Source organism: Peromyscus leucopus, chromosome 13 (genome assembly GCF_004664715.2).
Source record: "Peromyscus leucopus breed LL Stock chromosome 13, UCI_PerLeu_2.1, whole genome shotgun sequence".
NCBI lineage: Eukaryota > Metazoa > Chordata > Mammalia > Rodentia > Cricetidae > Peromyscus > Peromyscus leucopus.
In genome coordinates this window covers 30,612,347-30,639,410 of record NC_051074.1, presented here as the reverse complement: position 1 = coordinate 30,639,410, position 27,064 = coordinate 30,612,347, and the positions used below count along the sequence as shown (strand labels likewise).

The following is a 27,064-nucleotide window of genomic DNA, read 5'->3' as shown; positions in this document are numbered from 1 at the left end:
CCCCACAGATTGTGTTTGGAATCAAATGGACTCAGGTTTGAATCCTACTGAATCGATCTCGCCAGGGGCAGAGCCTGTGATTTTGTAGTTTGAAAACATTTTTCAAAAGATTCTTTACAGATTGCTATCTAAGCATCACTCTATCTATTTTGCTATCTTGCTCTGGGTTTGGCTTCTGAAGTTGGGTGTAGATATCCTCATTATTGCCCTAGCATAAGTTCCTAAAAAGCAGCCATTGACTCAGTAGAGTTTATACTACTTGTACTTCTCAGAGGGTACCGTGTAGGTACAGAGTGAACACAGAGGTAGAAGGTGGGACCCGTTCTGGAAAACTTGACTGTCTCTGGTTGTGTGTGGACCTCATTGATACCACTTCCTGCATGAGTAATGATAACATCAAGGATCTGCCCTGAAAAGCTTCACAATATCTTATGAAGTGTATTTATGCTGCATACTGTGCTGTACAAGTCACCGTAATTTCAAGTACCCAGGAGGGGTACTAAATGGGTGCTAGGGGTGAGAGGATGGGGGAGTGTCCTTAGATCTTCACAGAGGCAAAGATGGTGGCGTGTCAGGAATTTGTGAAATTTGCAGAGATGTCAAAGGCATTCTTGACAGATGCTCTGAGTGTTGTTGCAAACAGAGAACTAAAGAGTATGTTCATGCCAGCCCTCACTTTTGAACTGAGCACCAAGAAGCCGGGCTGGGGCCGGAGTCCTGTGGTTAAACAGCATCGGTGGAACGGTGCTGCGGTGGCTAATCTCAGTCGTCAAAGAGTAGACTTGACATTTTCATGGTACCTCTCTTTGTCTATGAAGGTGTTCCCAGGAAAGTTTAAACCTCCCACGGACTGGGTTTCAGGGCTGAATAAATGGAGAAAGCAGGTTGGACACTAGAATTCATGTATTTCTGTTTCCTGACCTTGGACACAGTGTGACCAGCCACCTCCCCATCGTGCTAGGCTTTCCTCGCCTGGGGCTGTATCACCTCAACTATAAGTTGGAATAAGCACCTCCTCCCTCAGGTTGTCAGGTGTTGGGTCACAGTACTAACTATAACCGACACCAGTTCGGGTAGGATTGCGTGTGCGGGTGCGATGTGAACTGTGTTTTGGGAATCTGGCAGTAGCCTTCTGCAGACAAGAGCTGGGCAAAGGCCAGATGCTGCTCAATGATGGGAACACACGAAGTGTGATAGTATTGCCCTTGAATTTAAGGAGGGCAATGTTGGCAGTGGCAGTGTGCATAGAGATAGTGTGCTGTAATAAATTGAAGAAATAAGATCCCTCATTGTAGAGCAACAGGAGGCTAGAGAAAAGGGAGAAATTGGTATTTCTGGGGTGCACGGTATCAGAGCTATGATATATTGGTACTCTATCATTGTGTAACAAGTCACTCTGAAGTTGGTGGCTGACAACGGTAGACATTTCTTGCTTTAAGAGTGCATGGGTCAGCAGGGCCAGAATGCCTTGCTTTTGGCTGGCAAGCTGCAGGGATCAGTTTGGAGCATCCCACAATAGCCTCATGAACCCATCTATTAGTTCCCATTCATTCAGCAGGTATGCCCAGGCTCGTTACAAGGCTTCCAAAGACAGAGTGTACAAACAAGCAAGGTGGCTGACAGGCCATGGTCTTATGTTACCAAAGCATGTTACAAGGGCAAGTCAACTCAACAGAGAGGGGAAATGGACTGTCTGTCAAAAGTGCAAAGGAGAACCCAGCCATTTTTAGAAATCACTGACCTAAGCCGGGCGGCAGTGGCACACGCCTTTAGTCCCAGCACTCGGGAAGCAGGGCCAGGCGGATCTTTATGAGTTCAAGGCCAGCCTGGTCTACAGAGCAAGATCCAGGACAGGGACCAAAACTACATGGAGAAACCCTGCCTCAAAAAAAACAAAAAAGAAAGAAAAAGAAATCACTGATCTAGAGTGACAAACTCTAGAAGCATGATTTGGTGGCACAATCCTGAAACCTGGAAAAGAGCCCCAGAACCAGTGTGGAAATGAATCCTCAGGGATACTCCTGTGTATATGGCTAGTTATGATGTAGTTATGTGTGGACAAGCAAGGCAGGGCAGGGCTCATGTGCATAGAGTGAATTGCTAATCCTCACCCCCTTCCACACTGACCAGATAAATCCCAGGAGCCACACAACGACTGGATGGTAGACTAGGTCAAGAGTTACGTTTCCGAGGGGGCAACACTGGGTTATTAGCATCTGTTTTTTTATAAAATGTCTACCAATTAGTGAGCCTTCAAAAAATGATAAAAGGTTAGAGGAAAACTCAAACACGCCAGGTCTGAGTATGATCATTGGGTCTAGAAAGTTCCCAGGTCAAATGGGGTAAGAGAAAGGATCACTCACAAGTGGACAGGCACCCTCTTGTGAAGTTTCATTTCTTGGTTTTATGTTGTCGTACCACCCCCCCATCCCCCCACCGCTGCCTTCCCCCCAGTTGTAAAGGTGTCGGCAGCAAAGTTGCTGTTTTAGTTTTTCACCACTGGCACAGTGCCTAAGAGAGGAATGTCTTAAATGTGGTTTCGGACACTTCAGTCCAGGTTGGCTGAATCCATTGTTTCGAGCCCGAGATGATGCAGACCATCATGGTGGGAGCTTGTTTCAGGCTGCTCATTCCTTGGGTGCTGAGAACCAGCGGTCAATAGATAAGAAGAGGCCCAGAACAAGACAGGTCCTTCAGAAACATACTGCCAGTGACCTGTCTCACCTAGCAAGACTCCACCTCCCAGGAGCTCATTCAGTTATGAGTTATTCACCCCGTTGGCGACAGCGCCTTCAACACCTGAGCCTTTGGAGAGGATAACTGACATCAGATCCAAACTATAGCAGGTGTTTCTCAGAAAGAGAGAGTGGCTTTCTCCAGTAATTGCCTTCTGTGTCTCTCAGAGACAAGTATGCAGGGGATGTATGGCTGGGAGCATCCTCTGGTGGTCCTGGCTGTTTTGGAGTGGTTTGAGAGACTTGAATATAACTACAGAGAAAAGGTTCTGCATTTTGTGTCTCAGAAAAGGAAGTTAGAGTCAGCCTTAGAGAATGTTTCATTTGTAAATCTTTAGTAGTAACTAAGCTAATATAAACATAACTAATACGTAACAGAAAATAAACAAAAATATCTAAGTATTTAGTAATGGTCAGAAAAATCAGATACATGCTACCTTCAGAGGTTTCATATATTTAATCCTGTATTAGATTTTGTTTATTTTATCTGTATGGGTGTTTTGCCTGCATGTATGTCTGTATACCACATGTATGCCGTGCCCACTGAGGCCAGAAGAAGGTGTCAGGTACCCTGAAGCTGGCATTATAGTAGATGATTGTGAGCCACCATGTGGGTGCTGGAATCAAACTAGGGTCCTCTGCAAGAGTAGCCAGTGCTCTTCACCACTGAGCCATGTCCCTCTTTTGCGACAGGATCTCATGTAGCCCAGGCTGGCCTTGAGCTCCTCATCCTTCTCCGTCAAAGGCACACACCTCCATACCTGACCAGGCTTCATCCAGTTGTCTGAAACACAGTTGTGAAGACAACTCGGAAAGGAGCAATATGCTGGGCAGCAAGAGAAATCACTTCAAATTTTCTTCTATGAAATGTTTTTTAAAATGTTTTATTATCTCATTTGTAAAACTTTTCAGGGAAAGTAGTTTTATTTTTCAAAGTTTGTTGTTGCTCTTCCTGCCAGACACTGTTAAGATTGGGCTGATGAGAAGAGCCTGAGATTGTTTTGAGGCCAAGGGTTTGGTTTCTGCATCTGCATAATCCAGTCACTTGGTGTAGGTAGATAGGACCTCCGCTTTGAGTCCAAGCACCTTTGTGGTTTGCCTCCCAGTGTGAGAGACTGACGCAGGCACACTCCCTGCCCAGTTGTTCTCTTCAGCTTACCCCTGTTTCTCCACAAAGCCAGAAGGTTCCCCTCCTTTCCCCATTCACTCACAAGTGTATTTTCTGAATTTAAAGGTTTTTCTTCTTTCCATTCTCAGAAAAATCACAATAGCACCTGGTATTTGACATTGGTCCTTCAAAGGGTCCAAATCTGGATCTGAGACCCCTGTGACTTTGTGTGATACTCTGTAACAGTGAGCACATTCCAGTACCAGGACACCAGTGAAATACATTGTTAGAGGAATGCTCTCTGAAAATTAAGTTGCTTAGGAGGAAGAATCAGGTTTGAGCCTGAACACATAATATACTCAATTCCAAACTAATTGAATGAAATGCAAAAACAATGTATTCAAGAAAGAAAATATAAACAGTAAGATAGGTGAACGATTGTTATTTTTAGGTATCATCTTTTCTAAAGAGAAAAGCAATGAAAAGTAAGAGAAGAACAAGAGATATTCATATAAAACCTTTGACAGAGACTGTCATTAACATGTAAAGAACTCATGTAACACAGTAATTGACACCAACCCATATCAATAAAGAAGAAAACAACTTGAATATATAATTTAAAAAAAATAACCATTGTGTATCAGATACCAATGTGGTGTGTGTTAACAGCGTTATGCTTCTAAATCTCACCCACATTTAATGGTGGTTGTAACAGTTTCCACGTACTGCTGATGAGGGTGTCAGTTGTCTGACTTCTTGAAGGCATGTGAGAAAGGGTCAAGCAAGTCTTGTGCTCAGTTATTTCCTAAAGAGGAGTCTGCCTTCCTAAAGAGATAATAGTCCAAAATTTGTATATCTACTTTGTTTCATAATTTATATCATAAAGTTGAAATTTGTACAATAATCTGAATGAAGACTAAATTATTTATAGTTTCATTGGACCATGGGAACATGTACATGTTAAAAGCAACATTATTGAAAAATGTAGTGACAAAAAAGTTTGATTATGATAGTATTAAATGAGGAAAGTAGGGTACAAAACCCCGTGTACCATATAATCAACATTTTATACCAATTAAAAAAAAATCAAGAATTTTCCCGTAGGAAAAGAAAATTTAATTAAAAAAAACCTTTTAAAATATCTCCTTTGTATCTTAATAAAACAGCAATAAAGTATTTTAAGGAAACAAAATTGGAATTAATGTAAGCCGTCTATAAGGGCAGAATTTTTGCTGTTATCTGTTACTACTTCAGGAAGCTTTCTTGGGTCAGTTTTCTTGAAATTAGTTCCATATGCTGTTTAGAACATTCACTGAGAGTAAAATTCTGTGGTCAAGCAGGTACACCATTGCCGTGGTAGCTTCCTATCAGAATGGAGCCTACAGTTTGCCCAGCCTTGTGTGAGTGTAGACTTTGTGGGTGAGTGTATTTGGGCCAGAGAGAAGGCAGGTGGGAGTGTTGTCTTGGCTGAGGCCTGTAAAAGCAGTTTGCACACATCATGTTACTTTACTTCCCCGTGTTGTGGTGAGTGTCTCCAAGGACAGAGGACATCCTGCTACTTACACACAGCACCGTTATCACATCCAAGAAAATCAGCAATTCCCCAACATCAAACATGTAATCCAACTCAAAACTCACCAGTTTTCTTTTTTTTTTTTTTTTTTAAAAAAAAAGCTTTTTACAGCTAATTTTTTTTATTTGTGCGTGCGTGTGTGCGTGCAGTCAAAAGGCAGCTTGTGGGAGTGGGCTCTGTCCTCCCACCATGGGTTCAGTGATGGAAAGCAGGTTTCTGGTTTGAGTTATAGGCGCTTTATACACCAAATGGCCATTTTACCAGCCATGTAGCCAATTTTTGAAGTTTCCAATGTTGTATAAAAACTGCACCCTAGTTTTCCTATTTTTTTTTTCTGAGAGACTGTGTTAGGATTTCTATTACTGTGATAAAAGACCGTAAACAGAAGCAACTTGGGGAGAAACAGGTTTCTTTCGGTTTACAATCATACTCCTTCATTAGAGGAGGTCAGGACAGGAACCTGGAGGTGGGATCTGATGCAGAGGTCATGGAGGCGTGCTGCTTACCGGCTTGCTTCACGTGGCTTGCTTGGCCTGCTTTCCTATACAGCCCAGGAGGTAGCAGCCCAGAAAGGCACCACCCACAGTAGGCTGGGCCCTCCCACATGGATCTAGAAAATGCCCCACCAACTTTCCCATAGGCCAGTTGGGTGGGGGTATTTTCTTAATTGAGGTTCCCTCCTCCTAAATAACTCTAACTTACATCAAGTTGACATAAAACCAGCCAGCACAATTGGCCTTTTGTTGATGCACAAACACACTTGTCCTCAAGACTGGGCATGTTAATATTAATATCACAATCTAAAAAACCGTAACTTTTAAATCAAAGTCCCATGGTCTTTAAAAAAAAAAATCAAACAATTTAAAAGTTCAGCCTCTTTAAAATAAATATCCAAAAAAAAAAATTAAAAAAAAAATATCCAAGGTGTCTTTCACAGTTTCTCTAAAATATCCAACATCTCTATAAAATAACAGATTCTGTTAACTGTAGGCTCCTGTGAAATCAGAAGTGGGTTACATAATTTCTCCCTCCAAGGGAAGAACCAGGGCACAGTCTGGGACACACCCATAATCCTCTGGTCTCCAAAGGGCTCCACTTCCCCCAGCTCGGCCTTTGGTAGCACACAACGGCTTGTCTCACGGAGTCGGGCTGGCTTCGCGTGGCAGATGCTGCTGTCCTTGGGGGTCATCCCATGGTACCGGCATCTCCAAAATGTTGGCTCTCCACTGCAGCTGGGCTGTGCCTTCGCCTATTGTGTCTCCTGCATTCTTTTCAAGAACTCTGTCCCTGTGGCATGGTGCCATGCCTCAACTACTGTTCACGGCCTGTTCAATCCTGGGGTTTCTCCTACAACTGAGGCTGCACCTTCACCAATGGCCTCTCATGGCCTCTCGAAGTGCCAAGTCTCAGTTGTTCTCCATAACTCCTTCAGTCCTGCAGCTTCATGCTACCAAAATCAGCTACATGTGGGTGACTCTTATACAAGAACAAATTTGGCTGTTAGCTTGACATGCAATCTTGGGCTTCTCTGGACCACAGCTTCTGTGTGCCAGTTCTGAGAAACACTTTGCAGAAGATTTTGTTCCAGTGATGCCAGTCTCTTCTTCATCCCAGCTGATTGCCTAGCCACAGCTGACAACCAGATTGTTCCAGCAAAGCAGAGGTTCCACGTTAGTGGGTTTTGGTCTCTTATTAATCACAGTTGATTCTTTAGCCCCAGCTGACCAGAACCACAGATTCTTAATTCAAAATATTGAATGATCCCAATAGAGTCTCTAAAGGACTCTCAACCCTCCCTCTGGAACCTCACAAGTGAGACCTCCATTGTCTGCAATGCTTTCAGCATTCTTACCTTCTAGGCTCCCACAGACCAGCCCATTAAGCTCTGAGACAGAATTCAATAGCTTTTCCAAGCCAAAGTTCCGAAGTCATAATACAGTCCTCCCCAAAACATGATCAGGTCAATCACAGCAATATCCCATAAACCTAGTACCAAATTCTGTCTTAGCTAGGGTTTCTGTGGCTGTGATAAAAACACCATGAACAAAAACAACTTGGGAAGAAAAGGGTTTATTTCAACTTACAATTCCATATCATATAGTCTGTTGTCAAAGAAAGTCAGGGCAAAAACTCAAGGCAGGAACCTGGAGACAGGAACTTAAGCAGAGGCCATAGAAGCATGCTGCTTCCTGGCTTGCTTCTCATGGCTTGCCCACCCTGCTTTCTTACCAGCAGGCCAGGGGTAGCTGGTAAGAAAACACCCACAATGAGCTGGACCCACCTACATCAATAATCAATCAAGAAATACCCGACAGGGTTGCCCAGGTCTGGGTATATTCTCACTTGAGGTTCTCTTTTCCCAAATGAGTATAGCTTGTATCAAGCTGGCATAAAACTCACCAGCACAGACACTAATGCCACTAAACTGTAAGAAATCTACATTTTATCTGGTTGTTTCTTCCTGATGCGTTTGAGTTGTCTCTCTGTTCTGTCTCCTTCATGTTATCACTTGTATCAGGACTTCATTCAATTCCAGTTAGCCAGTTTTAGCACAGAGATGACATAGATACTGTTGTGTCCTTCACAGCAGTCATAAGGAGTTAGATACACACTATCGGACCGTCTCTTCATTTGTCACTAAGGCGGTGGACACTTCCTCCTGTTTCTCTTCCGGGTCAGTGTGTGGTTCCCCTGTCTCAGCACCAGTGGTTCTAGGATCTCTTGCTAGCCCACTCTTCAGCCTTTACCCCCTGGTCTCATGGTTTTCTCTGAGTTCTTACTGGCAGCAGGATTTGAGGAGGTAAGCAAGTTCCACGTACCACTTTAAGATTAGGGTTTGTGGTTTCTCTACCTCCACGGCTCTTGAATGTAGTCAAGGAAAGTTACTGTTTAGATTGTCCAGCCTTTGTGTTTATTGTAGAGGCAGGAGCGCTGTTCTCTGCACTTCTCAGCATTCCATGGAGGGTTTCCTTCTCTGGGGTTTGAGCCAATCATTCCTGAGGGATTTACTTTAGACGCTTCTTATTATTCGTCGTATTTATTTTTACTTTTGACAGAAGATACTTTAGAAACAGTAGTTCTTAAGGCTGTGTGCATATTTATTTCTCTTTGGTTCATGGGATTTTACAGTAAGGAATGTTAGTTTAACAGCTATGTTTTGTTTTAAAAAGAGCCAGCCAAGAGAAATTCATTAGGAGAGAGAATACCAAGCCCGCACCAATTAGTTTGAGGCTCTTCCTCGCTTAAATATATTGTAAAGGTAAGTTAAGGAATCAGGGTAGCAAGTTTTCAACCTCAGAATTTTCTAATATTTCCAAATAGTACCTGGCCATAATTACAAGTCCTAAAATGCATGCCGGGAATAATAATAACACCCAAGTAGCCTTTGTAGGAGAAATAAAGAGATCTCTATTATTTCAAGTACTCGCACATTCACTATTAACAGAAATCTTGTCTTGTTCTGTTGGCAGTCAGCACTTATAAATGAGTCCAAGAGGCAGCTGATACCGTAATAGTAGGGAAAACTTGGAAAAGAGCCATCTCTTTATCCATGTCAAAAGGCAGATGCTAGCTAGGAGCCTGAGCTTGCTGTGGGTTGGTTCGCTCCCCTCCCCACTCCTGGTGTAGTTTCTGTTCCTCTCCCCCTTGCTCTTCTTAACAACCTGCCACCAGGTTCAGCTGGCACCGGGCACAGAGTTCTGTCCTTCACCACTTTCGTTTGCCAGCCTAGGGCCTGTGTCCTGTTTAAATCTGGGCCTCCTTGCTGATGGTGGGATAACATATGGATCTTCTGTTAGATTTCTGAAAAGCACATTCCCACATCCACACTGCTGTCCTGTGATGATCAGGCAGAGTACACACACACACACACACACACACACACCACTGTGCAACTGGGTTGCTCCTTAGCCACATTCAAAATCAGGACAGGATGCACTATGGAAGTCTTGGCTTGAGACGAAACTGGTTGCCATAATGGAAAAGAAATGGTCTCCCAATTAATATCTAGCACCTTTGCTGTTGATACCCTTGAATCCTGTTTATAAAAATCATATATTCAAAAAGATCAGCTGAGGTGTGGCTTAAATGACAGGGGGATTTGTTGTAATTAAATTGTACATTTTTTCCTTTCTCTGCAGCAACATCAAAGACTATAAAGGTAGTGTTTGTCTTGATTATTTTATTGTATGGGAAATTGTAAGAAAAGTGGACCCAATCGCATTCAGTGTTTTTTTTTTTTAGTTACATTTATTGTACAAAATAGGTTTCATCGTGACATACTCACGTATGTACATAAGTACTTTGTGTAAATTGTCCCCTTGCTAAGTCTAGGTTTGTTATTTTGTAGCAGTAGAACCGAGGAAGGTGTCGCTAGGAAGTGTTGTGGAATAGGTAGGTACCTGAAGCAGTGGTGTCTGAAAGTTAGGTCTCCTGCTGTACCGATGAAAACCTTCTAGAAGATGAACCCACATAACTCTATAAGAAAGATATAGTTTGATAAATACACACATGAGATGATTGTGTCTTAGCTGTATGATTTTGTGAGCCTCCCTTGGCTTAATGCGGTCATTGGCAGTTGGTGGTTGATAACATATGCAAATTCCAGCTGCTGCCTTGCTTGGCTAAGGAGCGATGCAGCCAGGACAGAGATGTATAGCTGATGCTAATTCTGTGTGACCACTTAGCCTTTCTTTCTTTCTTTTAGTAATTTGATGTGTTTTCCCCCAGGAAAACTTCTACATAATAAAAAAAAAAGGTACCATCTGCCAGATTGTTTCAAAGCAATTGCAGTGCAGAGCAACGGTTGCCTTAAATTGTTGGCTCTTTCTCCCTACTCTGCATGTCAGGGGTATTCATTTCAGTGAAGGAAGTTTTCTCTTTGAGGCCATGTTTAGGTGTGAAATTGTGCATGTAAAGAAATAGAAGTATTGCACATAACTGCTAATCTGTGAGCGTGGAAGAGGAGTAATAGAGGAATCAGAATTCTGTGTGGGTCTCTTCTGGAAAGTAGAAGGGCCACCACTTAAGAGGATTAGAGTAGCTATGAGAAGTAAAGTATAAACAATTTGAACATGTTTGTGATAAGTGATATGTGAATTAATTTATAATTTTTTCTGAGCCTGCATTCACCCATGTATGGAAAGGCAGCATTCATGTGCTAATGAGCACAGTTGCCAATAAAAATATAGCTGGGACAATAATGAATTAGTTCCCCCATCTCCCTTCTCCTTCCACACAGAGACGGCTCATTGTGCTGCCCGGTCGGTTTTCACAATCACTGTTGCTGTGGGTGGGGTCAGAGAGAGAGAGAGAGAGGTGCCGTGTTTCTCATTCTGCGTCTCAGCAGATCCTCGCCCAAGCCCTCACACTAGCAGGGCCAAGTGTAAAGTACTGTGCGCTGAAATCGCGAACAAGTCTTGGCCTTTACTGTGAGGTAAGAATACTCTGCACCTTGATGGGCAACAGGAGAGTTAATTGATGGACTGTATTCAGCTAAGGCAATGTACTGGATGTGGGGAAGAGAGGCAAGTAAGTAGCCCTTGACTTACGTGAAGTGATGGCCTTACGTGCCAAGCTGTGATGTTTTCTGCCACAGCACCCATGAGAACCCATAGAACAGGGAGTTCAGCGAGGGGTGTACTAGTGTAGTCGTTTGGATTTTCCAGTTATTTCTGCAAGTTTTTAATCTCAGAAGTTACTGGTATGTGTATTTATTGTTTCCTAAGGTAATTTGCGAAGACCATTATTGCTGGATGGCTGCAGAGTCTTGCCATTTCTCTAAAAAATGTATTAATTTCGAACAAGAACTCTCAGGTAGTATGTGAAAATTGCCTGCATCTTGTATTCTCATTGATCAAGAGATGTGAAGAAGTTTTCAGAGCTTTGTACTGGGGCTAACAATGACACAGATCAAGTAGTAAGCCCCCCCCCCTTTTTTCTTGTATTTTTTTAACTAAAGGTCCTAGATTTCAGTATGTATACTCCATGGTTGATACTTGCAGCTAATAAAATTGTATTTTAATAGATGTTTTCTGATTTCTTTCTAAGCATTGTAAGCATACTTCAAAATGATATATAGTGTGTCCCAAGGGTGTATCTTAATATTTTAGTCTCGAATTGAGTTGCAGTTTCTTTGAGCATTAATGAAGAGCCATGCTGTTGATTATATTAAGCATGTAAATGCCACTCAAGTCTGGGGGGTGCAAATATAGTATTACTATGATCCATTGCTTAAGTTATTGCTGTACATATATCATAATGTCATTGAACCCCAAAACTAATTAAGGCTGGGATCTGTTGACTTTTTTTTTTAATTAAAAAAGTAAAATATTTACCTTATTTCTAAACAAAATGATAGAGAACAAAAACAGGCAGTATGATTTCAAACAGAACTGGAATGTTCTAGAATAGAAACTGGCCTCAGATGCTACCAGAGCTAACATGTTGGTTCAATGTCCTCATGGTCTGTTTGTCTGATAATGATGGCATGCATCCTGCTGACAGTTTCTGCCTCAGGGAGCAGGTGTGGAGAAGGCCGGGCTCCCTTGGACTATGTAAGGTGGCCTTCTGGAAGGTGCTAGATCAGACCCATACTTTGTGGCTATTCAGCCTTTCCAAGCCTGCAGAAAGACTATTCTGGTACAAGTTCACCAGCACACTTACACACATGCTGTGAGTTTTGTGAACGTCAGCCTTTGACTCACCATATAAGTCAGCAACACTCCACTCTGTCCTGGAAGCAGTCCCACCTAACTTCCAAGTAGCCTCAGAGTGGGTGATGCTAAACACATAAAAGAGATGATGGACACCTAAGCATATCGGTTATGGCCTTTTCAGTTTGGGATAGTATTATAGTTATGGTTATAAAGTAATACATATTCACTGTGGAGAAATAAAAAATAAGCAAAAAGATGTTTAAAGAGTAATCTGGGACTGGGAAGATGTCTCAGTTGGTAAAATGTGTGTGTGTGTGCGTGCACACACACACACAAAGTAATCTATAACCCTACTGCCTAAAGAAAAACTACTTCACATTTGGGGTATGTCTTTGCAGCTATGTGTAAACATTTTGGTGAAGCTCCTTCAGGTCGCTGAGTATAGATAATGAATGCTATGTTAGGAAGGTTCCCATACCTGAATGCCCTGTGAAGTAATGCATTTTCAATTATCTTCATTATTCTAGATATTAAACAGAGGCACAAAAAATATGTAGTGATTTGCCAGAAGGGTCACATTCTAAGTGGGAAATACCAGACTAGATGGCAGATGTCTCCATTCCTACATGGCACTCAGCACAGCTAGTCCGTATGAAATACCCAGGGTTCGGGAGATTTCGCTGTGTCCAGCATGGGATATCTGAGGGAAAAAAATCTACATACACTATGTTCTTATGTCTGTTAACTTTATTCCTCTAAAACAAAATTCTATCAATAGAGCTATAGCTCCGTCAGGCATTCAAGGCAGGAATAACTCTAGACATACCAAGCTCTTTATCTGTCTGCTTTATTTCTCTGGGATGAAATCCTGTCTACATAGCTTCAGTTCCATCCAGTTCCCTAGCTCATAGTCCTGCTAATGACTAAACTCCAGTGCTTCTAGCCTCATCTTCGTCGTCCTCCTCCATTTCCACTACTGTCTACTCCTGGCACTCAGAAAACTCTACCTGAGATCTGCTTACCCTCTAAGGAACCTCTGTCTTCCTCTCTTTTCTCTCGCCATGCCATTCTGTCTGCTCTACAGAAAAAAATGCCTGTCTTCTCTCTCTGGATGCGCAGTTCTCTGCCTCCTCAGGAATGTTCCTCCACCCTACCTTCCACCTTGATGTGTGAAAACCTCTTTTGTTCTCAGTCAGTTGCTCTGGAGAGCCACTAGACCTCAAGGTGGGGAGATGGTCTGAGCTTCATTTGCACAAGAAACAAAGCTATGTCTCCCACCAGTTTGTCTCTGCCTACTGACCTTATCCAAGTACTGGCTCCAGCAGGGAAGTTCAGCAGATCTGGGGAATGGAACTGTTAGCCAAATGGTCTGGAAATATTTTGGCACGCAAGAATTTCATAGCAGAAGACAGCTGAAATATTAAAGGCTGGATAGCACCAAATATTCATAATAAGTGGCTTGCCTTTTGACAGACCCTTGGCTGGTCAAAGTATAACTTTAATACACAGCTGCATCTCTATAATATATTCTTGCGGCCCCGCAAGAAGTCCAGAAAAGAGAAACCATGTAGGACACTGCTGCAGAGCTGTGACTTGAAGCACAGTCAGTCTGCAAAGCTGAACCAGAGGGCATTCATTCCCTGTCTTTAGTCACGTTGTCTATTGTCACCATCTTGGATTGAGAAAGCCAAAGACTGTGTGTCACCTCTACGGACAACTCTTGGCTAAATTAAAACGAATATGTTACACAGAGAGAATGGTCTCATGTCTTTGGCTCCCATCCTTCATTCTTGCTGTGTGTGGGTTAGATGTAACTAAGTGCCAGTACTGGGGTGTAACATCCATGCCGGTCATGTTGATGTTTGATTCCCAACATGGCCTATAGGAGATGATTGATTGTCAAAGAACCGTTGTCAAGGCCTCCCGAGTGGGAGTGAATTCGTGATCCTGTGTGGCTGAGTTAGTGCCCTAGAAGGCGGGCAGCTGTTCAGGATGCCCGTCCTGTCTGTTCCCTTCCTCAAGTGCCTGCCTACCCTTCCTCCTGCCTGCCATGAGATGACATTTCAGGACTTGTGCTGATGCCATTCTCTCAAACATTCCAGGCTGCCGAACTATGTGTCAAAATCTACCTTTCCTTTGTAAATTACCCAGTCTCAGATGCTCTGTTACAGCAATGGAAAGCACACTGAGACACCTGCCCCTACATGTCTGGATCAATTCTATTGTTCTGACAGTTTGAAAGTCGTGTTTTATGTTTAAGCAAAAATTCCTGATAAGATTTTTTTTTAAGCTATGAAATAAATTATTTGTGTTGGAAAGGATTTCCTTCCTTACATGGGAATACTGCATCTTAAGTACTACTCAGGACACTCTGTCAAGTCAGAAGCAAGATGCTAGGGCGTTACTTATTTATCTTTATTAAAAACTATTGGGAGCCGGGCAGTGGTGGCGCAAACCTTTAATTTTAGCACTCAGGAGGCAGAGCCAGGCAGAGGCCAGCCTGGTCTACAGAGTGAGTTCCAGGATAGGCTCCAAAGCTACACAGAGAAACCCTGGAAACCCTGTCTCCAAAAAACAAACCAAAAAAAAAAAAAAAAAAAAAAAAATTGGAATGAGCATTTGGAAATACTGTTTCTTTCTTCTTCTCCTCCTTTTTTTTTTTTTTTTAGGTCAGGCCTGACCTCAAGTGGTCCTACCAAGCACTGAGACTATATTCCACCATGCCTGCTTTTAGGGAAATTGTGTGCGTGCGTGCGTGCGTGCGTGTGTGTGTGTGTGTGTGTGTGTGTGTGTGTGTGTGTGTGTTATAATTTATATATTATATATTCTATGTATATAGTACTTGCCTTCATTAGTTTCCCTCTTGGAAGTGATGCGTAATGCAAAGGAGTCTACATTCTCATAAGAACCTTGCTAGTGTGCCTTCAGATAGTGTTGTGTGGAGCTGCCTTACAGAATCCACACTTGATAATTGCGGAATACCAAGTGTCAACAGGAGAACATTTCATCCATCTGCTCCAGCCTATCCTGCATCCTCAGTCCTACATGGGTGTGTTTTCCCACCTGTTATGTGAGATTTGATTGTGCTGTGCTATTGATGAGAAAAAACAAGAGTTGTATTATTGGTTTCTGTGTATCATAGAATCACAGAATTCACTTTCGGAGAGGTCTAGTTTCATCTCATGCCAGTCTTATTTCCACTGCCCTTCACTCCAGAGAGCCAGGTGTGAGGGCCCTACTATGTGCAAAAATTTATGTATCTTCACCAACTTCAGTTAGAGCATGTGGTCATATAAGACCCAACATTCAAAAGGTTACTGATATTAATATAAATATTAAGCTACTTTAAATTACATTGTAATCATTTGCTTTGGAAAATCTCAAATGGCGTAATGGTGCAGCAATAGGAAATAGGTTAAATAAATCATCTTATAAACTAATACTGAGCCATTAAAAGGACAAAGAAGCAAATTCACAGTGTACCTGGTGAGAAGCAAGGTGCCTATGGTGTTCTTAATAAAATTTCACTGCTCCATAAATATCACATTTAACAAAGCATCAGTCACCTTTACTCTTCAGAAACAAGATAGAGTGACTTATGCTTTCTTGTTTGGTTTATCCCAGTTCTAAAACTTCTGCTAATAATATAAAACATTTATAAAGAAAAATGTTAAGATAAAGCCATGTATTACAAAACTATTATTTTTGCCTCTCTCCACAGTCTCCTAAGTGTGAGGAGGAAACTGTACCATATCCATTTATCTGTAGCTTCTGCAAGGTGTTTGTCTGGGTAGCATGATGAAGGAGACCAAGCAGAGCCCAGAGCATCCTAGCCAGATCTCTCCACCCTATTGTCATTACTTTTGGGTGGGGGTAATGGTTCCTTGTTCCTTTTTGTTTGTTTTCTTTGGAGCCAGGGTTTCACACTCTTACCCAAGTTGTGTAACTGAGGTTGGTCTTACCGTTCTTGGTTACCACGCTGATTTCCTTCTTTCCTTTGCCCTACAAAAACATTTATTTTTTTAGCAAAATACCTAAATTGTAGGTATGCAGCTCGGTGATTTTTTTTTTCACATGTGTGCGTAGCCATATAACCATAAGAGTAAGCATTTTTCTGACTTCGGCCACTGTCCATCAGCCTTACTTGTTCAAAGTGCTCCTCATCACTGTTCATCATAGAAATGTAAAGCCTAAATCTTGAATGAGGCAGTGCTGCATGGCTGCACATGAGTGGCTAAAAGAAATGCCAGATGCTGTTGAAGATGCCAGGGAACACATCACTAGAGGGTATATAAAGTAGTACGCCTGAAGCCTGGCCCCTTCTAATGTAAATTATGAGTATCTCATAGCCCAGCATTCTTATGCCTAGGTATACCTAAGAGATTTGTAAGTCTGTACCAAGAATGACCTTGTGGCTTTTTCATAATAACACCAAACTGGGTGAATCACAGTAATTTCTACTGAGGGTTCCAGAACACACTAGACTTACTTTTAGGTGGTTTTAGCTCAGCACCGGGCATTTCTGTCTACCTCACAGCATACAAAAATGTAAAGCTTCAGAAGTCTACCTGAATGTGTCCTTTTCCTGTCTGTTCTGATTCATCTCAATGAAAGGTCCTGTGGTACCTAGAAGGTTAGGTTGCTGAGGGAAGATGAGTCTGACACACTTTCTGTGGAAGAACATTTTTGCACTGCAAATGGTGATTTTTGTGTTATTAGAAAACAGTAAGGGTTGACTGCTAACATTGCTTTGTTTGGGGTTATTTACAAAGTCAAAACATCAAAAAGACCAATCAATAGTTTTGTTGCTATAGTTTGTTTGTTTCCAGTTGACTCTGAAAGAAAACTGTTTGCTTTTACCTAGTGATGCTGAAATAAACCATAACTAGCTGGTGGGCAGTAAGGGAAAATAAAGTGTTTAGTAAGTATCTTCTAGAAGGAGAGGCATCTGTATAGAACATCTGCCATCTTCATTATACCTTTAAACAAACTATGCCTCTGGGGGCAGGCAGGTACTGGCTTTGCCACACGGTGCTGTGACAAAGATAAATCTTAGACCTCTGGTCATTTATTGTTGTGTAAAGGATGCTTTGAGGTAAGGAAGGACATAAGCCCCTGGCTTACATAATGTGGGTCCAGCAAAGCCCATTTTGAACCTTCCCCCTGAGAATGTGACATTTCAAAGATAATGACGTTCCCTACTCCTTCATAGCCTGAATTATTTGCTAATTGTTATTTTAATGTTTGATATAAACATTGCACTGTGATGTAGCACATAGACAAACATGTTGGACAGTGCTTCTTGTTGGGTACAGACACACACTTAAGGGAGTTCCTGGGTTTCTTTGTGTGCTTTGAGGAAGAGACTCAGGAGGCCGTGTAACAATATCTACATTCACTGCTCAGTCCTGCGTGAAGTCAGCCTGAGTAGGCAGAGGCAACAGAGCCCCAGCCATAGCTGTTCTCCCAGTGCCTTTTCATCAGCCATCAGTTTTTGCAGATTACAATCTAACCAAGGATGGTTTCCATAATCAATGACAGAGAAAGACCTTGTGATGCCAGAACATAATATTTAATCAACAGCATGGCTCATCTTATTAGCCAGAGGGGAAAAAAATAACTACCCTAGCAAGGAATTTTAAAGCCAGAGTCAAAATGTGTCTCAGCTGTCCCCCAAGAATCAGCATTTCTGTAAATGCCCTGTGCTCTCTCCCAGACCTTGACACCAGACAAAGGAACATCATCAGAGTTAATGAGCAATTAAGACGTACTTGCCTGTCAGTTAACTAGCCTACTAATGAGACTAAATAAGCGCTGTCCTTAATAATGTCAGGACTTGTATTTTCTAAAATCCATGCAGTCTCTGCTCTCCGTAGCTATAAGACAGGCAAGCACTTAACTTTGAAAAAGTAAAATAGAGACGGAAGAGAGAAGTGTGCAAACTCAATCTCATTTACTCTAAGCTCAGAATGCAGATTCCCCCCTCCCCTTAGTGGCCAAAGTGATATAATAACATCTGTCACCTTATTTATCTGAAATGTTGTCAGACAAATTACTTAGGTGCTGAACAGCCTTTTCTCAGTGAATTCATAAAGTTAAAGTTTGGGGTATATATTAGGTTTTTCTAAAAACACAGAACTTATAGAGTAGATAGATAGGTGGGTAGATGGATGGATAGGTAGGTAGGTAGGTAGATAGAGGTGGTGGGGGTAGAAAGAGAGAGGGAGAGAGATAGACAGACAGACAGACAGATAGATAGATGATGTAATGGCCCAAGAAAACGCTGAAGAAGACCCCAGACTCAAATAGTATGCAGGAGCAAAGAGCGTTTATTTACCAGCATCTGCAGGGAGACAGGAGAAAATGAATTTCTGTTGTTTAATCTACTCAGTCTCTGGTATTTTGTTATGGCAGCCCCAGAACACTAATAATTATTAAATTATCACTGATGAAAATACCACAATTATTACCTCTTAAGACAGTGTGAGAGCAAAGCAACATAAAGATTAAGTGTGTGGTTTGTGGCTGAGTCATTTTTTTCTTGCTGTTGAGTTCAAGTACTAGATATTAATATATATTCTAGACATTAATCCCTTATATCCATAGTTTATGGACATCTTCCTCATTTTATATGTTGTCTTTTCATTTCATTGATTGTTTCCTTTGCTGTGCAAGATTTTTTTAGTTTGAAATTCTACTTGTTTTCACTGCTGTTAAAGCCTGTGCTTTGAGGGGAGAGTCATATCCCAACATATAGATATGATATATATATATGTATATGTATATATATGTATATGTGCATGTATTCATGTGTCATATGATCTTCCTCAGACTAGTATTTTGAAGCTTTTCTACTGTTTCTGTTGTTGCTGTCTTTTCTTTCCTCTGGATGTTAGTACTCTTTATCTTTTCAGGTCTTATGTTTTCCCCCACCTGTTTTGAGTTGCTTTGTGTATATATGGGGTGAAATATGGGTGTAAAACCATAAAATCTCCTATGTGTGAGTATTCTGAAAGCTCATCACACCTGAATGATTCCAGATTTTAGGGCTTTAAGGTACATATGTGTGGGGATGTAGTTCAGCCCCTGGTGATAACAGCACTAGCAATAGTTTTCATATTCTGCTAAGTGCTATATATAAATGTGTATAAATACTAGTTTATGTGTTTGTATTCTGTTCATTCCAATTTGATTGAAATTAGAAAATTTTTAGTGTTAGGGTTTTTTTGTAAAACATTCACAAAAAATTTAAGTTGATCTTTATAAAGCACTGGTTATTAATATCTCCTTAGTTAATGTTAAACTTTCTATAGAAATTTCCACTGCAGGTTTTATGGTTATTTTGTCTTTTTTTTTTTTTTTTTTTTTTTGAGACAGGGTTTCTTTGTGTAGCAGTCCTAGCTGTCCTGGAACTCACTCTGTAGACCAGGCTGGCCTTGAATTCCCAGAGATCCACTTACCTCTGTCTCCCAAGTGCCGGGATTAAAGGCGTGCGCCACCACCGTCCAGCCCTATTTTTCAGTCTTTTTAGTGGATAGCTGGGAAATGCCAGGGAATGTGAAATTCCAACCCACAGGTATCATTCATCCAGCTATATATGTAGCCTTCCAGTTTAATGAAAAGGTAGAGTTTAAAGGCAATATTAAGAGTGTCGGGGACGACTTTACTAACAATATAGTTTACATCAAGAAGAAGGGTGTGTTTATAAATGCAGTGGCCTCATCTGATTTCCCATCAACAGAGATCATCTTTTCTGGTAAGTTTAGGTTATGTGAGTGGTGACTGTGGGTACGTCCAAGCGCTGTGACACAAGGATGGAGTTTGCTAACCAAGTTAGTGAAGTGCACTGTTCCTCAATGCTGCTTGCCTCTAAGAGTCAGTTGCGGGGGCTGGAGAGATGGCTCAGAGGTTAGGAACACTGGCTGTTCTTGCAGAGGTCCCGAGTTCAGTTCCCAGCCACCGCATGGTGGCTCACAACCATGTGTAATGAGATCTGGTGCCTTCTTCTGGCCTGCAGACATACATGCAGGCAGAACACTGTGTACGTGATAAATAAAATAAATCTTAAGGGGAAAAAAAAAGTCAGTGGTGCATCTTCTGAAAATGCTCTGGCCCCTAAGTTGGAATCCATGGCAGGTGGGGTGGGGCGAGTGAGTGTGCACAGGCAATGTGTGGTAGAGGGACCAGGCTTCGTCCCACGCTTCCCAGAGGAGCTGAGCAAAAGCTTGGCTGGTGAGAACAGAGCTCCGAGGATCAGCTTGGGGTGTTCTCCACTCCCTTTGCCCCTGTAAGAACAGTCGGAGCCTTGGCTTTTCTGTTTGTTTGTTTGTTTGCTTATTTGTTTGAGTCAGGGTCTCACTGTGCAGCCCTGACTGTTCTGTAGACTAGGCTAGTATCAAACTGTCTGCCTGCCTCTGCCTCCAGAATGCTGGGATTGACGGTGTGCACCATCCCATCCATCTATGCACCTCAACACCAGTGTGCACTTTATTGTTTTGTTTTTTTAAAGTTGAAGATATACATAGCACCACCTGCTTTAACCATCCCCCAGCTGTCCTGAAGTTTGTATGTCTACATTTAATAGTATGTGGGGAACCCATATTGTACAAGGATATGAGTAAAGTGGGTTTCTCTATCCCCCTTCCGTACATAAAGATAGTTTTCTTATATATCTCCGTAAGCGTAAAAGAAGCCATTAAGACTCACTTGCATCACATTCCAGCTCTTATGGAAATTTATGCAATTAAGAAAATACAAAATAGCATGAATTTTACGTATGCTGTGCTGTAAAGGCTTAAGACTTTTGAAGAATGTTAACATAATGCAATGAATTTTAATGATTATTGCTTATAGTGCCTTTTTAAAAAATGTTTGCCTTTTAACATGTTTCTTATTAGAGAGGAATGAACTTTTTTCATTCCTAATTAGAGCTGGCTATAATGTGATGGTAAGGCTGTGCCATTTAAGAAGGGCTCAGCTGACACTCGGGCTCAGAGAAAGGCCTAGTCTGCGAGCCGGTTGGCAGCAGTTTGGCCTGTAAAATTAAAAAGTCCTCATTAACACAGCTATTATTGGACTATCGCTCTGTGAAAGCCTTGGAGATGGCTGGTCCAGACGACACTGGCACACGGCACCCTAGAAAGAGAGGTTGTCGTTGGCCGAGAGCCAAACAGCCTGTCAGTCCCCAAGCTTATCCTGGAATCTGTATTGTTCTGCCCTCCACACAGAATTGTTTCTACCAGATCACCTGTGCTGCCCTAGTTTTTGTTGCCAATAATCCAGTACTAGAGACTGGGTAATTTATAAAGAGGAAAGGTCAATTTGGGCTGTACTTATAGAGGCATAAGATTAAGGCCTGCATGTAGTGATGGCCTCCTGCTGATGGCCTCCAGGTGTGCAGGGCATTGGGCATACACTGGTACAGTGTGTCCTGTCTCTCCTTGGTGAAGTCATCGGGATTCTAGCATGCTGAGCGACCCTATAGTTAGGTGGTTCCCAACCTGTGGGTCACGACCTCTTGGGGGTCGAACAACCCTTTCAAGTGTTAGGAAGGTTGAGAACCACTGCTCTCATTCTTACCATTCTCTGAAGGATCCCATCTCCAAATACCAGTCAGCTTAGGTTTCTACCTTCTTAATACCACACACTGGGGAGCGCATGTCAATACAGAGAGTTCTGGGAACACACACAGCATTCTAAACTGTACCATCACCCAGATTCAGTGTGATATACAATCCAAATATAAGCTGAGTTCTTCAAAGGAAAAGCTACGTATGGTCTGCCCACTAAGTATTTGTCAGCTACCTTAGAGGATTGTACCTTGGGATCTTCATGTGCCTCGAGAAGTTCTATGGAGGAACCACAGCTAAGAGGTCAAGGGCTGTCTCTTAAATAACTTTTAATGGGTTCTAGTAGGCACTAGATAATGATAGACCCCAAACCAAAACTATGACAGCCAGTAACCTACAAGGTGTGGAACAACATTGAGAAAGGCCATGCCTGCTATCTTATGTTTAATGATAAGGCTACTCTTGTAATTTCAGTTGCCTTTGTATAATAGGAGTAGGGTAGGTGGCATTGTACCATCTCCTTCCAGCTACAACATCTAGAACAGCAGTTCTCAACCTGTGAGTTGTGACCCCTTTGGGAGTCAAATGGCCTTTTCAGAGGGGTCACCTGAGACCATCAGAAAACACAGATATTTACATTATGATTAATAACAGTAACAAAATTACAGTTATGAAGTAGTAATGAAAATAATTTATGGTTGAGGGTCACCATAGCATGAGGGACTGTATTAAAGGGTCGTGGCATTAGGAAGGTTGAGAACCACTGCTCTAGAAGATTAAGCAAAGGTAGACTTCCTTTTCCTGGGTGCTTGCAGTTTGTGTTCATACACCAGTGACTGCTGAAACGCCTGGTGTGTGCAAAATGTGGTGCTGAGAACACACTGATGGTAAATGAAATATATGCCATCCATGTCCCAAGGGAATGCAAGGCGTACAGTAGAGAAAGCAGTCAATAAGAAGATAAATGGGACAGAGACAAATGGATAGGTGGACAGATACACAAACAGATAGAAGTTATCACCACTGGGGCCATTGCTGTAGAAAAGATGCAAATCGGGTATGGTGAGAGAAATGATGGAGTCAAGGGAAGGAAGTGAAGCTGTAGTAAAGGATCGCTAAAGGCCTTTCTGCGGAGTTGGTATTTAGCAATTGATGTTGAGACCTAAAACATGAGGAGGGGAGGCAGCTTGGAAAGAAGTACCCATGACGTTTACACATCCTGTCGGAAGGTGACATGGTAGAGCTGACACCACCATGGTCGTGTTTATCCCTGGGGGATTGGTGTCCCATAGTTTCAAGGTGAGGAAGGGACAGGTGTGTGTGTCTGACTCGATGGAGAACAGGAAGATGTTTCCAAGTGGTCAGTAGAGTGGGTAGTACAGGGCCTAGGACCACAGGCCCTTGGCATCTCTGGAGGGTCTGATGCCCTGCTCTGGTTCTGCCTTAGACCTGAGAATGGCATCAATTAGTTGTGGCCGGTGGTGCTGGGAGGTGGAAGACAGAATCCCAGTTGCGTGTGCTTCCCAGCCACAGTCATGAAGACCTGTGTGCCGGTTTGCTCCATCTAGAATCAGGTAAGGCAGTGTGTCGGTCATCAGAAAGGCACAGTTCAGTTTGTGATGCTTTGCATTAAAAGTTGGTAAACTTTAGAAGAGACCAGATACCAGCACGTTATCCCTGGGGCATTCTAGCAACTCCGTATCATCCTGATACTCTTCTCTGTTCAATGGCATGGCAAGTCTTTTAGGGCCTGGGATCACTGGCCTTTGGAAGTGGAGCAACCATGTCATGTCTTCCCAGCTGTGTCCTGCCATGTTGGTATGTCTGCAGCAGCACATTCATATGCTAGAGCAGCTTAGCCAGCAGAAATTGACTTCTCACTGTTCTGGAGGCTGGAAGGCCAAGATCAAAGTGTTGGTACACCTGGCTTCTCTATGTCCTGTGAGGTATCCACCTCACACTTGGTCTCACACACCCTCTACATGTCCCTTCTTTTTTTTGTGAGGACACCATTCACAGTAGGTTAGGGCTGAACTCATATTATCTCACTTAACCTTAATTACCATTTTAAGAGCCTTCTCACCAAGTGAAAGCACACAGGTGTGTAGGGCTTCCACAGATGAATGTAGGGAGAATACAGCTCAGTTCCTCTCAAATAGCTACCATCTACAAAGTGTTCACCACCTACAGACACTAGCATTGGTGTTTCCCCTAGATCTCTTCATTGTAATAAAGGAGAATGCAGTAATAACCCCATGAAGTCCCATTTCAAAGATCTGGGACACAGAGAAAGGAAATGGCTTGCATGGGCATGTAGTTAGCAAGCAGAATTCAAATTCCATTTCAGTCCACCATACTCATGCATTCTTCCCCAGGAGTCCCACTCTGAGTCAGTACTCAGCACTAACCTGTGCCCAGTGCCTTCCATATGCGGAGCCTCCATCCCAAAGACCTCAGAACCCCTCAACTCTGTCTAGGAGTCACTCCTGGCATCAGCGTGGTCCCTTCCTGTAGCCAGTCGGCATTCTTGGACTTCCAGATACCCAGTCTCTGGAGCCCTTTAGTCATATCTGTAACAGAAGCTGTGTTTTTCCTTTGCTCTGAAGGAGACACAGGTCTGGGCTTTGGGAGAGTCATCTGTCAGTCCTGAAGGGCTCTACTTCAGGAATCGGGGTAGGCCACCAAATTCTACTGGGAAATGAACCAGCTTTTGTTTTTCTTTTAGTTTCAGTATTCGTTTCTTTCAACTACATTTTCCATAGCCTTGCGTTTCTGTTAAGAATCAGAGTACAAGGATTATTTGGGGCTGAGAATCATCTAATTATAACCATCAAAATTACTTATTTTGACCTAAGACAGCTGGCAGGAAAATCTGACTCAGAAATTTTATAAGGACAAATGGCAGAAGATGCCACAGGAAGGGGAAACTGGGCAAGACAGCAACGTGCAGGGTAGTTCTCAGAGATCGCGGACTTAGCTTCCCTCTTGGTTTCTGGCATTAGAGCCTCTCTTTGTGTGTCACCCTGTAGCTAACTCAGTGCATGCTTTAACCTTTTCTCCTGCTGGTGTTTGCATATTCTTCACATCTGCTTCTGTGCCTGTTTTCTTCTGCTTCCATCGAAATGATACAGACATCACCATGATGGCCTCCATAAGGCATCTTAGAAGGCTATGAAGTTCCCCACCTCTAAGGAGGTCTTGGTAATCAGTCTTCTTGCACTTTCTTTCTGATGCTGTTGGGAAAAAAAAAAAGAACGAGTTGCACACAGACTCCTGTTGGTCATGAGCACAAACCCAAAGAGGCAGTCTGTAGGCAGGACAAGATCTGAGTGTGGTCATTCTGTTGGCGGTGAGTAACCTAGGGTCAGATGTAGAAGCATCCCAGTAACTGAAGTGGAAGAGATAACCGTATGCCCAGTGCACTTGTAAATCCCTATGTGTGCCTGCAAGTGGAACCAAAATATAGCAACAAAGCACAAGTAGATGAGTCGGACTTCATCCGAATTAAAAAGCTTGGTGACATAATGGACACCATCAAAAAGTGAAAAAAAAAAAATGATTGTGTAAACTGCGTCTGATAAGGAAACTTGCATGCATTATGTAAAGAGCTCTGCAGACTCAACAATGACTGGGAGCATGATTAAAGATGGACAGATGATCTGAACAGGCACTTCCCCAAAGACACACAACAAGGATGGTACTGTGCCGCCATGCTTCAAATTTCAAGTGCACACACCATACAACCACTAGGATGAGTATGGTAACTGAAAAAAAACCTCAAATCTTAGCAATAGTATAGAGAAAGCATCACCCTCATGCTGTGGTGTTGGGATTGTAAGATGATAGAGTGATCTTTGACAACAGCCTGGCGGGTACTCAAGCAAAAAAAACAAAACTCCTTTAACTTTAACATACCAAATAGCATTTTCCAAAAGAAAGAAAAATGTAGCTTATACAAAAATGTGTATGTGGAAATACTTTATAATAATTGAGTAGAAATAACTTGAATCAGGTATGATCATAGGGTGTGTATTTCATCTGTTCTGTGGAATAAATAGCACTTGGCCATGAAGAGAGTGAGACACTAATAAATATTGTAAAACAGATGAACCTGAAAGCATGCTAAGTGAAAGAAGCCCTCATCATATAAGGGCACTAGATTCCCCACATTGTTCTATTCTTGTGATTATTTCTCCACATTTTTAGATTATCGTAACCATCCTAGTGGTTGTGAAGTGGTGTGACCCTGTGGCTTTGATCTGCAGGTTCTTGAAGGGTGGTGACCCAGCGTCTTCCATGTCAGTGGGCCAACTGTTCCTCTTATAATTTGTTTGGGTTTTTTGTTTGTTTGTCTGTTTTGTTATTGACATCTCAGCCAGTCAGCCGGTCTGCAGCAACATCTTACCACAATTTCCATGCAACTATACTAAATAAAGGGGTTGCACATATTTCCTTGTGTTTATAAGTTTGTCAAGTCTGTCATTTTGGTGGTAGTTCAGTTCCAGCACACTCTACAGGTAAAGGAGTCTCTGAGTTACTACCCACTGTGGTTGGAAGGCCTGCATGTCACTAGAGATGCCAGTGGATTCTGTTACCTTGTCCTGGATGCTCATTCATGGGAAAGGATCAAGTAGTTCATTTACATTTTCTTTGTATGTGTTATGATTTTTTTTCTAGTGCTAGGGATTACACATGGGGCCCTGTGCATGCTAGACAATGAGATGCACCCTAGCCCTTGTTAGTTGTTTTAATGAAAGATCTCACTATGTAGTGCAGGCTAGTCTTGAACCTTCTATCTTCTCACCTTTACCACCGAGGTGCTAGGAAACCAGGAGTGTGCCACCATGCCAGGTTGTGTTAAATTATTTTAATGCTCTAAAATTTTGACCAGAAGAATTCTTACAGTACGGTTTGGGTATTTTCTTTTTATCAAGAATCAAGAATGATCAACATGTTATTAGTTGACCAATTCTGTAAGCCAAGTTTACAAAAGTGGATTTTTTAATCTATGGCTCCAATACTGACATCTTGTTATTTTCTGGAATATACGGGCTCTATGTCGGGAGGGACCTCAGCAGTACTGGCTGTGGGCAATCAGTGTATGCTCCCTCCAGCTCTTCCTACAGACAGAAGCATGAATCTCCAAAATCTTGCCAAGCAGACTATAGAACAGGAATAAGTCTGTCTTTCATAGATCATTGCCAAGTTGTTACGAAGGATTGAACTGAAGTATCTTGATGAGCTGACCTTAATTTAAAGTGGGTTTTAATGTTAGGTGTTTTCTAATAGTTATCAAGAGTTATTAAGAGTTTGACTGCCATGCTTTCAAATGTATGTAAGATGGAAAAAGGAACCGACAAGGGGCCAGCAGCCGTGTCACTGAAGCCTGTGGTGAATCCTTTTGCAGTCTGGCTTTGCAATCA

At 42.2% G+C, this 27,064-nt stretch overlaps 1 protein-coding gene across 3 annotated transcripts in view; it reads left to right on the top strand.

Moving 5' to 3' along the window:
- The window catches only part of Rhbdd1 (rhomboid domain containing 1), a 126,934-nt gene that overhangs the window by 72,330 nt on the left and 27,540 nt on the right, over positions 1 to 27,064 (top strand). The gene's annotated exons all lie outside the window — the stretch shown is intronic.